The sequence below is a fragment of the Zerene cesonia genome, chromosome 27, assembly GCF_012273895.1.
Source record: "Zerene cesonia ecotype Mississippi chromosome 27, Zerene_cesonia_1.1, whole genome shotgun sequence".
NCBI classification, from domain to species: Eukaryota; Metazoa; Arthropoda; class Insecta; order Lepidoptera; family Pieridae; genus Zerene; species Zerene cesonia.
Window position 1 is genome coordinate 5,574,241 of NC_052128.1, and position 13,356 is coordinate 5,587,596.

The following is a 13,356-nucleotide window of genomic DNA, read 5'->3' on the forward strand; positions in this document are numbered from 1 at the left end:
ATAAATGTTATTTGCAGTTAACAATTTTCTTTTTTCTTTATTACAATATTTATGGCAAGACTAGGTATATAAGATCATGTGTAATTTTTTATGATATATATAAATATCTTCGCCAAAAATCGAGCTTCTATTATCAGAATTAATAGGACGAAATACATCCGTGCTGCGAATGAGAGGAATCCGCGGATCTTCCTACATCTAGAGCCTTATTTATGGATATTGGATAGCGATTACTCTTGTTATTTCTCTTGGTTAACACGATACTTACATTTATGTCTTGGATATAAGGGATAAAATGCCTTGGCAAGGAAATGAGCTGGATAATTTTCGTGTTTTATCCAATGAAAACGGAAAGATATTTTAAGATCCTGCTAATGTTGTAAATGCGAAAGTTTGTGAGGTTGGATGTAAGTGCATGTGTATGTTTGTTACTCTTTCACGCAAAAACTACTGAACCGATTGCAAATTTGGTACGTAGATGGCTGGATAACTGAAATAACACATAGGCAACTTTTTATCCCGATATACTTACGGAATACGGACTTACGCGGGTGAAACCGCGGGGCGCAGCTAGTATCTTAGATTAAATGATTTTCTGTAAAAGTATGAATGGAAAATTTTGAAAGAAAGATAATAATAATTATTATAAATAACACAAAACTAAACCGTTTCAAATTGTCAGAACTAGAACCACACGAGAGGTATTATAGTATATAAGAGGCTTTCAAAGACATAGAAAGATAACCTTTTTTTAGAAGTACGTTAAAAACGTAATGTTACAATGTAACTAAAATTATAAAGTCTCGCAGTGTATTTAGAGTAGTAAGGACGGACAATGTTTACATCTGAATGTATAATAAAACTGTCAAAAAATGAGTTGCTAAGCTAAACCTCGAGAACGGCTCGACCAAATCTGCGAATTTTTTAATGTTTTTGTTAAGGTACCATGAGTCAAGACGGGACGGACTCTTAGTTATGAATAAAATTAAATTAACATTTAAAGGTACAATAGTAATTGCCTAGATTCTTAGATATTTTCGAATTTTGTAAACCTAGGCCTTCGGGGTTTAAGTGTTACAGTAAATTTGCATATGCAGCTTAAACTGTTAACCAACTACGTATTCGAATAGTAATAGAGTTTTCTTAACTTTCATGTACCGGCGAGGGCAAGATAAAGGCGAAAAATCATTACATAGTATAAAACAAAGTCGCTTTCTCTGTCCCTATGTCCCTATGTATGCTTAAAACTACCCAACGGATAAAGACGGTTTTTTTTAATAAGCAGAGTGATTCAAGAGAAAGGGAAAGAAAAAAAAAGAATTTACAGAATCTAGGAGTATTTATTTATTTTTTAGTATTAGTTTTTATTGTAACAATTGCATATTCGTTATTCATGTTAAGATTGCAAAAGTATTAGCCGAATACCTTATTTTATGAACAACAGCTACATGCAAATTCGATATTACTATTACTATAACGATTATTCGTATTGTCAATTTTGTTTCAAAGAAAGAAAGAAAGAAAATACATTTTATACAAGGTAAAGTTATAAGAATAATTTGATAAAAAAGCTAAATTAACCTAGTATAAACAGGTGATCTACTCAGTGTATAAGAGTCTAAGCCCATAACAGAAACTTAGACTCTCCACTGATTTTCCATGGACACCACAATCACCCCCTGACAGAGGCAGCGTACATGTTTTGCAGCTCTGATTATTAATTTATATCTAAAAAAATCCAAACTCTATTGCCATCGTACACGAACCGTCCGTCCGTCCGAACAATGCAAGTTAGTTCATTACTGCACTCGAATGTGAAAACTTTAATTGTTTTAGCAGGAACTGTGTATTGTTTCAAATAGTCATGCGCTTTTTAAGTTGAACGCCGTTTTTGAAGTTTCCGAAGAAAATATTGCTATGCAAGTTCTAGTTTTCGCATAATTTTATCCGCCATTTTTAATTTAATGTGTGCGTTTTGCGAATTTTTCCGTAGTATACTAATGTAAGAAATAAAAAGAGGGATTACAATATTGTATCGATGGAACGCGGCCAAGAAACGCAGGTTCGAATCCTGCCTCGTGATCAAATTTTTTCTATTCTTTCAAAATTTCTCATTTATAAAGCATTTCAATGCTATAAAACGAAAAATTAAATAAAAAGAGGGATATTAGGTTGATCTTTAAACAATGTACAGCAATTCTATCAGGCGTCCTACCAGCTCCATTACCGACTGTGACATAAAATAAAGATATTACAATGAGTATTAATATTAATTGTATTAAAAAAAATGAAGGTTAAGAAGGTCGTTACTATAGGGCAAAATGGGCTTGTAATATTTATGAAATTTTCTTTTAAATCGAAAAACTAATGTAGTAAATAAAAATAAATGTTATATGCTATAAAATGGTTAAGATAAGAAGCGGTATTATGGTTATATACTTGTGATATATAAAAAAGCAGTGGTGGCTCAGTGGTGAGAACCTTGGACTTCATAATCGATAAGTCGGGGTTCGAGACCGGGCGAGCGTGCAGGAAATAAATTGATTTTTCAATTTATCTGCGCATGTGGATAACATCACCACTGCTTAAACGGTGAAGGAAAACATCGTGAGGAAACCGGCATGTCCGAGAATTAAAAGTTCGACGACATGTGACATCTGCCAACCCGCACTTGGCTAGCGTGGTGGATTATGGCCTGAACCCTCATAGGAGGCCTGTGTCCCAGCAGTGGGAACATATATGGGCTGATGATGATGATGACTTGTGATAGGTATTTTAATATTGTTCAAGGAAATAACAAAAAAAATTGCTAAGAAATGATATATTGGGGTAGTTAGATATAAATATTTACAGTTACAACATTGTTTAATGATTATAAAAATTACTCGAAACCTTTTAAAATTAATGTTATTTTTCAACAAATTAGGCTAGATTAAACGTATAACATATTATATCCAGTAAATAATTATAATGAAATGAAATTAATTAATTTATTCGATAAGTGCGATACTTGGTGTTGAACACTTGGTGTTATTTGTAAAACATATCTATTTATAATTTGTATAGCAATCTAATATACTCTAAAACCTGCATTACGCCGTTCATTTAAGCATGAGTTACATGTACTAACAGACAACGCTGCTAATAAAAGGATTTTTAACGCAACGCTGCAGTACCGTGATGCTTCATAGAGTACTGCGATAGCCCTACATAGCGTACTACGTCAGTTGACGACGTCTTTCGACTGCGAGTGAACGCCGCGCTGCCTATAACCTCGATTCGAATTCGGAATTCGAATTTCGTAACTTCTCCATTGCCTTGGATTAAAAAAAAAAAGAAAAAAATTACATAAAAGAAAAGAAATATCCCGCCATTTCGGCTGTCAACTTGACGTGTGGTTTGTGAAATTTGTGCTCTTGTTTGTTTGTGCTGTGTTTGTGAGTGATTATACTGTTGCAGGTAGGTCATGTGCTAAATTAAATATTGATACCTAAGTCCCATGGGAGAATAACGCGTTACACTGAAATTTCCTATTAAAATAATGATTTAAAAGCATTTTCCGGAGCGCCCATTAAAAATGATTAAATATTCCCTTAGAAAATGTAACGCGCAATTTTCTAACTACACAGCTTATTCTCGTTTTGTTCTCTGTTTTAATGAATTTCCTGTTCTCGTAAATTGGATATTCCTTGTAAAAATTGACATTTTTGAATACTTTTAAATATATTCCTATTAATATAGAATTGTTTCTAGTACATCGATTAAGCGAACTTTTTAATAACGTATCAAATTCTAAAATAAATTTTGTTTTTATTTAAAATTCCGATTCAATTGATTTAACAGAACTAATTGAACAAATTGAAAGAACTAAAATATTTTTGAAGTTATAACTTACAAAACAAACACATTTAAATTATTCTCAGAACATATAATTCTTACACAGATTATATTCTCTTTCAACAGAAACGTTAATTAAGAAACAAAAAGACACGCAGTCCCATTAAGCCATGGAGTATTATGAAGTCATTGAACTAACAGTTAGGTAGGAAAGAAATAAATTAACAAGTAATCGCTAATGCGTGACGTCACAGCGTAGTATTAACATGCAACTGAAATAATTAATTATAATTATATCGTGTTGGAAGCGTGTATGGATTTTATGAAAAATACAGACTATTGTGAGTTTTGAATTACACGTATTAAATGCGTGATTGTTAATTAAATATAAATGAATATTAGGTCATTTGGGAGTTTAGTTTTTGCCCGTTTGGCCTTAATACAACAGTGTTTGTGTATTTAGTCTATAAAATGCATTTTATTGATATTAAAACTACCCTAGTTATTTTTATGTTTATTAAACTAGGGTGTTAGCGTGGATTTCTATTAGTATGTCTGCTTTTAATTAATAAATACTATGAAGTAACAGTGTATAAGATAACTAATAAACAATGAAATTAACCTATAGATCTTTTGTATTCATTACTTGAATAAGGTCTACGACGTAGACAGGTGTAGGCATTTGTCAACTCTACGCCGTAGATGGGCGTAGATACGCTTAATGACTGGTCCTTAACAGACTTTACTTTGAATAATATTATATTGTGCTTAAATTAAATAACTGTTTTAAAGGATCTATTTAATTAGTCGATGGTCAGCTAATATGCATTAATTATAACGATTTAGAGTAATAAATATAAACTAGCTGTGTACCCGCGGTTGAAACCGCGTAAGTCCGTATCCCGTAGGAATATCGGTATAAAAAGTGCCTATGTGTTATTTCAGTTGTCCAGCTATCTACGAAGCAAAATAGTATTATTATTCACCAATAGATGTCAGGAAAAAAAAACACGAATAAAACACGAATATGACATTTTCTAAAAAAAATTCCTAGTTAGATCGATTTATCGCCCCCGAAACTCCCTATATACTAAACTTCATGAAAATCGTTGGAGCCGATTCCGAGATTCCAATTATATATATATATATATATATATATATATATATACACAAGAATTGCTCGTTTAAAGGTATAAGATAACACTTTACACACTGTCACTTACTACGACACACAACTACACTTAGTATTTCTACTACTTCTTACTACTCGTCTTACACAAAATAGACAAGAAGTTAAATATTAACCAGTATACGTGGCCCCTTCACTGAAGCGGCTCGGCAGGACACAGTGGGGTTTTAGTCGGAAAGAATCCTACATAACCCACGGCTCCGTCCCCAGGGCCGTGGGTAGCTATGTAAGATTAGAAACTGCTTTCCGAAGCTGTGGTTAACGTTAAAACTATGTTATGACGAGAAATTTTGAAAAATTTTGAAAGAATAGAAAAAATTTGACCACGAGGCAAGATACGAACCTGCGTTTCTTGCCTAACCGTAGCAATTCAATGCTATAAAACTAAAAATTAAATTTATGTTATGACGATTCAAAAGTGTTTCTATAGGAAGTCTTATCTATAAATGTTTGAGTTTGAGCATGATATTGATTACCCTACTCAAAAAAAAAGGAGTTCTACACGTTAATGTGGTGTTCGTCAAAGATTAATCAGTCCATTTAGAGTTCCCGTTAGGTGTAAATAAATAATAAGTTAGTTTGTAGGTATGTTCAACTTTGCTCTTTAGGTGGAGAAACGGTATTATATTACTAGCATTTTTCCTTAAGGCCAAGTGGAGCATTGGAATAGATTTGGTCTGGACCGTTGTAAATATCGAGTTAAGGCGCAGTTCTTAATTTCAATGCTATATTCGGATGTCATTTGGTACAAATGTCGTTTATAACCCAAGAAAATAGGTAGGATAGGTTCTATCCCGGAAATCTTGCGGGGACAAGAACAATTCGTAAAAAGCCTAGGGAAAAACTAGAATAAAGATAATTTTAATCAATCGACCTATGCTAGTTAAAATAAGCTTGTTAAAAGCAAGTGATCGCCTCTTTAGCATAGTGGTTAAGGCATGAGCATAGAACCGAGGGGTCCTGGGTTCGATTCCCGGTGGGGACGCGCAATAAAAAAAAGGCTCGGTCTGGCAGGACACAGAAGGCTGATCACCTACTTGTTCATAAAAAAAATCGATCAGTGAAACAGATGTATATCATCTGCGCCATACCACCATATTCACTTTTTAAATCAGGTGACGTCACGGGGCACAGCTTATACAACAAAATTAATCACCGCTCCAAATCCAACGACGGTTGTTTGCTTTGTATTCTAATAAAACGCTTGTAAATGTTTATCCTTTTCAATTCAATCAAAGTTTATTCGATTCTTAATTAACTCATCTATAAGCTTGATCCAAACATTTGTTGAGTTGCAGGTTTCATGCGATCTCACCATAATAAGCTGAGACATATACATATATATGGAATAGATATGTTGCTGTGAGTTGTGCACGTAGTAAACAAATATCTACATATAAATAGTATAAAGCTGAAAAGTTTGTTTGAATGCGTTAATCTCAGGAATTACATGACCATTACAGAAATTCTTTCACCGCTAGATATTTACGCAAGCCGTGAATGCTATAGGCTATGTACAAGTGGGCAAGGCCGAAGCGGAAAGGTTGTAAATAAACAATAATAATAAGTCTTGAGAAATTTTAAAAGAATTGTAAAACTTTTTGCCAAACCGTAGCAACGTCTAGTCTCTCGGCCACCCGTGACCCCGAGTATGCATAATTTAACAAATTTCAGTGTTATAAAACTAAAAATTAAATAATGTATCAATCTTAAACTGTTAAATTAATATATTCGAAGAAGCTAAAGCCTGTGTTAGTTAAAACATTTATTCTCAAATTATTATAAAAGCTATCCTTTAAGAGTTAAAAATTCTTGAATTTTAAAAGCTAATTTTTATGTGTTAAAAATATGTATTAACAACTTTAAATACAGCAAAACTATGGACGTTCATTACAAAATAATATATAACAAATTAAACTAATGTGGATATGAATAAAATATAATTCGTTTGTAGTAACAATTATAGATATTAAATGGGATATGTATTAGCAGTAATTGAAGGATAAATTGAGACAATGTACGGCATTAACTATTCATTTATATGAGAGCTATTTGAATGTTTGATGTAAATTAATCTTATCATACTAATATTGCAAATGCGTAAGTTTGTATGGATGTGTGTGTGTTTGTTGCTCTTTCATGCAAAAAGTACTGGAACGATTGCAATGAAATGTGGTACGTAGACAGCTGGACAACTGGAATAACATATAGGCATCTTTTTATCCCGATATTCCTACGGGATACGGAATTACGCGGGTAAAACCGCGGGGCGCAGCTAGTTGTCCAATATGAATTTGTCAGTTGAAGTAATTCTTTGTATGAGATTACTAGTTCCATAGCTGCGGCTTCGCCCGCTAAGTCGAAGGAAAAGATGGATTCCCGTGGCATTATCTATATTAAAACTATCATTTGTCCTTTCTTGATTTCAATCTATTGGCATGACGAAGAGACAGAAAGAGAAAGTCATTTTCCGATTTAAAATTTTAGGGATGTATTCCGTGAATTAAATGAAAGAGAAATTGAAAATGTGTGTTTATCACTTCGTTCAAAAACCAATCTGTTGGATTATCAATGAGAGTGTGGTAACTATTATGTATGTATGGCCATATAATAAAAAGGAATAGTCAAAGGTGGGAATTTACCTAGCGGGAGGCTTTATTATGAAACGGATAGGAGATTCAATTTGATAACCACACTTGAAGCCGAGGAGAATTTTATTAGAGGTATAGCTTTTATTCAATATACTGTAAATATTACTGCTGCTTCGTTTAGACTAGCCTGTATAATATCTTAAGATCGACTTATCTCGATTTTTATTTTAACTTTTGTTTATTAATTCACTAGCTTTTGCCCGCGGCTACGAACGTGTTAAATTCGAAGTACTTTAATAGATGGTATTATACAAATAAACCTACCTCTTGAATCACTCTATCTATTGAAAAAATTAAGCATACGTAGGGACATAGGAACAGAGAAAGCGACATTCTTTTATACTATGTAGTGAAGAGTTATTTTTGCCCTTTTTTAAGGCAGAGCAAGCAAAGAAACAGTCAGAAACAGCGATATTACATTGTAATACACTGCTGTGCATTTGTTATGCCAATGATTAATTATTTTAGAAGCCCATATGAATCGTCATTAGACTACATATTATAGTTGTGAATGTAAGTATGCTTGTTTGGCATTTTTCACGTCGCAACGAGCGATGTTAGGTTACGAATTTTTATTCTGGAGACAGGAGGCTATAGTGACATGGGCTGCTTTTTGTCCACCATGAAACATCCATACTCAGCCACGGATGGAAAGCTTGTAGCAAAGCATTAATAAGGATACTATATTAGATTATATATATTTTAAACCAATTTATTCTTCATCAATTTTTGATTCTTACAATTTAAAGGAAAACATTATTTTCCCTCACACGTGTATTCGAAGGTAATTCTCCAGCTAGTTCGAACAGACGGTGCATTTTATTTTATTCTATTTTGATCGTTATCACACATTGTGGTTAGCCTTTGTTATCTCGTCGCTTTGACGGTTTTGAGGTTAAATTTATTTTTATTTTACGTTCAATTGAATGGTCTAATATCTAGATAAAAATTTACTGTTACAAGCTGCAGGAGAGATAGAAACATACAATGAAAAACTGTTTTTAATTCATTTTTATGAATATTTTCGTTGTGTTATTGTAAACGGCTAGTGTTCCTTTCGGTTTCTCGAACGTTGCCGAATTTTAAACAGTTTTATCTGATAAATAGTATAGGATATAAAGTTACCAATTCAGATTATAAAATGGAACTAAATGACAATATTCCTATTAAACAAGACATAAATTACGTCAACTGGTTGAAACTCACGGAGTTATAAAGTCACAAAACCAAAAACAAGAAGAGAATGAAATGAAAACCTTCTCCGTTTTTGAGAACGCTGGTAAATTAATCCACCCGACAAGGTCACGGGTAACTAGTATGTTATATAATAGATCAATTGAATACTTCAGGTAATCCATTTAAAGTATTTTGTAATAACTACCGTTAGTATATTATCCTAAATCGATATTAGTTCTTCCTACTTTCTACTAATCCTACTAATATTATAAATGCGAAAGTTTGTAAGGATGTGTGTGTGTTGTTACTCTTTCACGCATAAACTACTGAAACGCTTGCAATGAAATTTGGTACGTAGACAGCTGGACAACTAGAATAACACATAGGCATTCCGATATTCTTACGAGATACGGACTTACGCGGGTGAAACCGCGGGGCGCAGCTAGTATTTTTTTTTAAGTATAATATTTTGTTAGTTACAATATTGTTATATCTAGTTGATATGTTGCGATTTCACTTGCACCAATAAGTGTATAAAATATAATATGATATTTTAATAAAATATGACGTAAGCATTTACGATAAAAATCTAAATGAAAATATTGTGTTCTGTGATGTTTATTCACAAGAGAAATAAAGAAAAACTTTTATTAGATGTAGCACTTTGTATTTACTTTTACTTTTAGGTTTAGAAATATCTCAATGAGAAAATCTATTCATTTAGAAATTAAAAACTTTTTAACGGATTTTAAACGCGATTTATTCATTATATAATTAACCGAACCGACGTTTCGAACACTTTACAGCGAGCGTGGTCACGGGGAGACTCTCAAACTAAAATCCGTTAAAAAGTTTTTAATTTCTAAATATATAATCGCGTAAAATCAAACACAAGAAAATACTAAAATCTATTCTATTAATCTATTCATATATAAGTCGAAATGTATAATAATTTACCACATATTTTCTCGAATATTCCATTTAGTAAGCTCCAAGAAATTTGACGGATGAGATATTATGTAAATTAGACTTTATTTTACCTTTGCTTTTCGCCTCTTATCTTTCGGGTAAATAAATTTGCTATAATTAAAGCAAATAATCAATTTGAATAACGAATATGTACTCTGAACGTATGTAAATAGAGTTTATTGTTTGTTTGCGCGTTGAAACAACCATCTAATATTTATTTGGGTTAAACATATTCGAATGATTTTGAATATCTGGCGTTAATATACGAGAATGACTTAAATAAAATTGAATGAACATTATTTTTTGAACTTTGAGGCAATTTGTAACCAATGTTCTCAAAAATGAAAAGGTTCTCAATTCGAATGTATTTTTGCTGGTTTTTAAAACTCAATGACTTGTTGGCAATCAATGGATGGGCGTTTTTTATGTTTGTTAGGAAAAAGAGGAGGTTCTCAAATCGACTGTATTTTTTGTGTTACCTGATTACTCTTTACTGGGTGAACTGATTTTGGTAATTCTTTCTTTATTTGAAAGCTGGTGCCTCCCGTTTGGTCATATTTAAATTTAGTAACTTAAAAGTAAAAAATTATTATTCCTGACGTTTCTAACACGTTAAATAACACAAAGATGTAAACATACTGTCATAACAATGTGCATTATTATTCAAAAACCAAATCAAATCAAATCAAATGTCGAAATCGCCGGAACAATGTCTTGTAATATTGAAATTACACAAACTTTACTTCATCGAACACTAGACGCCAATTCTGAGGAATATTTCAAGCTGAAAGATTTCAAGCTGATCATTCGAGTATTTTCTGTAACATAAATGTTATTTTGTAATTTTTCTTGTTACTTTGTTATTGTTTCGTAATTGTTGAAACGTACTTCTACCTTCTTATCTGTATATTTAAGTTTTTATAATCTACTAATGTTGTGAGGACTGATAAAAATAATAATATACATTAATACAATTATTGAAAATAAAAACTTCCAAATGAAATCTCCCATTTAAGCCTCTTAGCTGCAGGTAAAATTGCTTTTTCGTACATCATAAAATGTATGAAATGTTATTAATTTGTAATTATTTATTATTTCATCAGAAACACGGTAAGCTTTAAAAAATTATGTGTATATTGTATTTAAAATGTTATTGATGATATCTATTATTGAAACACGAAACTTTTGTGTTATGTAAGTTTGTAACGTTTTCACGCCAAAACCTCTGGACTGATTTCAAAAATTATTTCACCATTGGAAATCTGTAAATTCTCTCGGTGACATAGGCTATATATGTACCACGGCAAAGCCGGGGAATATTGGTAATGGATAATAAACGCGGCGGGATTAATAACGGATATTATTATTAAAAAAGAGGTTATTCATTAAACACGCTGGCGGTAATATTTATTCCGCTATAATAGCAACTGAATAATATGATTTACTAGCTGCGCCCCGCGGTTTCACCCGCGTAAGTCTGTATCCCGTAGGAATATCGGGATAAAAAGTTGCCTATATGTTATTCCAGTTATCCAGCTATCTACGTAGCAAATTTCATTGTAATCGGTTCAGTAGTATTTGCGTGAAAGAGTAACACACACACACATACTTACAAACTTTCGCATTTATAATATTAGTAGGATGAATTTCCATTACTCTATAATGGTTTAACATAATAAGAACTTTTATACAAATAGGCGGCCGCAATTACTACCTGCTCAAAACAGATAAATTAAAACCGTTGTTAGAAATCAAAAAGTTAGAAATAAACACCATTGTAATACAAGAACTTGCATCTGAATCACTTAGTAAGATGATGCCCATGCATTGCACGCATTGTATATGTTCAATCGTTTTGTCGTTTTCATCAATATACAGAGATATCATCATCATCATTAGCCCATATATGTTACCACTGCTGGGACACAGGCCTCCTATGAGGGCTCAGGCCATAATCCACCACGCTGGCAAAGTGCGGGTTGGCAGATGTCACATGTCGTCGAACTTTTAATTCTTGGACATGCCGGTTTCATCACGATGTTTTCCTTCACCGTTTAAGCAGTGGTGATGTTATCCACATGCGCAGATAAATTGAAAAATCAATTTATGTCCTGCACGCTCGCCCGGTCTCGAACCCCGACTTATCGATTTTGAAGTCCGAGGTTCTCACCACTGAGCCACCACTTAGAGCCTTAGAGCCACAGAGATATAATACCCATTTAACCTCTTCTATTTGTTTCGTACACAATCATACGTTTCGGATGCCAGATGATGGTCAGCATAACACTGAAACCAGTCAATAATATTGAAGTATAAGCCTCAATACATAATTTGATTATTGAAACTAAAGCTTCAAACTGGAAACATTTGAGTTCCTTATTGTTTGTCTATGCTATTTAATGCTTTCCTTACTTTTAGCATAACCTTTGTGTTACTAAGCGCGCGTGTAAATGTTTGAGTTTGAGTTTGAGTTAGTTATATAGTATGTACATGATACAGGCATTTCTATATATGGCGAAACACAATTTTCCTTCCCAAAAACAATTTGTAAATGCAATAGGCGTAGAGGGGTCTGTCCACACTTGACAGAGATTAGGGTCGTTCATAGCCATCTAATAATGCTAGTGGAATTGTTATGTGAGATCTAATAGTTTGAGAGTGAGAAAACAATCGCATTTGTACGTCCTTATTGCAATTGGATGGGATAATTCCAATTTTACATGGATTAGATGCTTTGGAAATAATACCGTTTAATACCACACTTTAAAACTCATAGTAGACGATTCATGTTTTCTTTAACTGATGTTTCTAATAACAAATAAGGTTCTCAATTTGAATATTTGTTTTTCATCTATGGTGATGTTATCTACATGCGCAGATAAATTGAAAAATCAATTTATTTCCTGCACGCTCGCCCGGTCTCGAACCCCGACTTATCGATTTTGAAGTCCGAAGTTCTCACCACTGAGCCATCACTGCTTTTTATTATAGCTTAATTTATCCTATTAATATTATAAATGCGAAAGTTTGTAAGTATGGATGTATGGATGTTTGTTACTCTTTCACGTAAAAACTACTGAACCAATTGCAATGAAATTTGGTACGTAGACAGCTGGATAACTGGAATAACATATAGGCAACTTTTTATTCCGATATTCCTACGGGATACGGACTTACGCGGGTGAAACCGCGGGGCACAGCTAGTTTATTATAATTTTTTTTTTGTAAGGACGCGTTATTGTACTAGTAGTATCGTTCTGATACTTGAATTGTGAATGAATGAACGAATGAATGAATGAATGAATGAATTGTGTGTAGCTAACCGAACCTAATACATAATAACAGCTACTCTAGCTCGCGGCTTCGCACGCGTAAATTCAGAGTAGTTTAATAGATGTCTTTATACATATAAACCTCCCCTTTAATCTTTCTATTAATTAAGCCCCATCTTTAAAAAGATCGACATCGGGACAGAGAAAACGACTTTGTCTTATACTATGTAGTGTGTACATAAATACTTAGACAGTTTTAAAT

At 32.9% G+C, this 13,356-nt stretch overlaps 1 protein-coding gene across 2 annotated transcripts in view; it reads left to right on the forward strand.

The window, feature by feature from the left end:
- Positions 1–13,356, forward strand: part of LOC119837444 (amphoterin-induced protein 1-like) — a 244,556-nt gene that overhangs the window by 118,529 nt on the left and 112,671 nt on the right. Inside the window, exon 1 of one of the 2 annotated variants that reach the window (XM_038363028.1) lies at positions 3,241–3,459. The exons of the other annotated variant lie outside the window; for it this stretch is intronic. The gene's annotated coding sequence lies outside the window, so the exon portion shown is untranslated. Of the gene's footprint in view, positions 1–3,240; positions 3,460–13,356 lie in introns of those variants that run through there. 2 annotated transcript variants of the gene reach the window in all.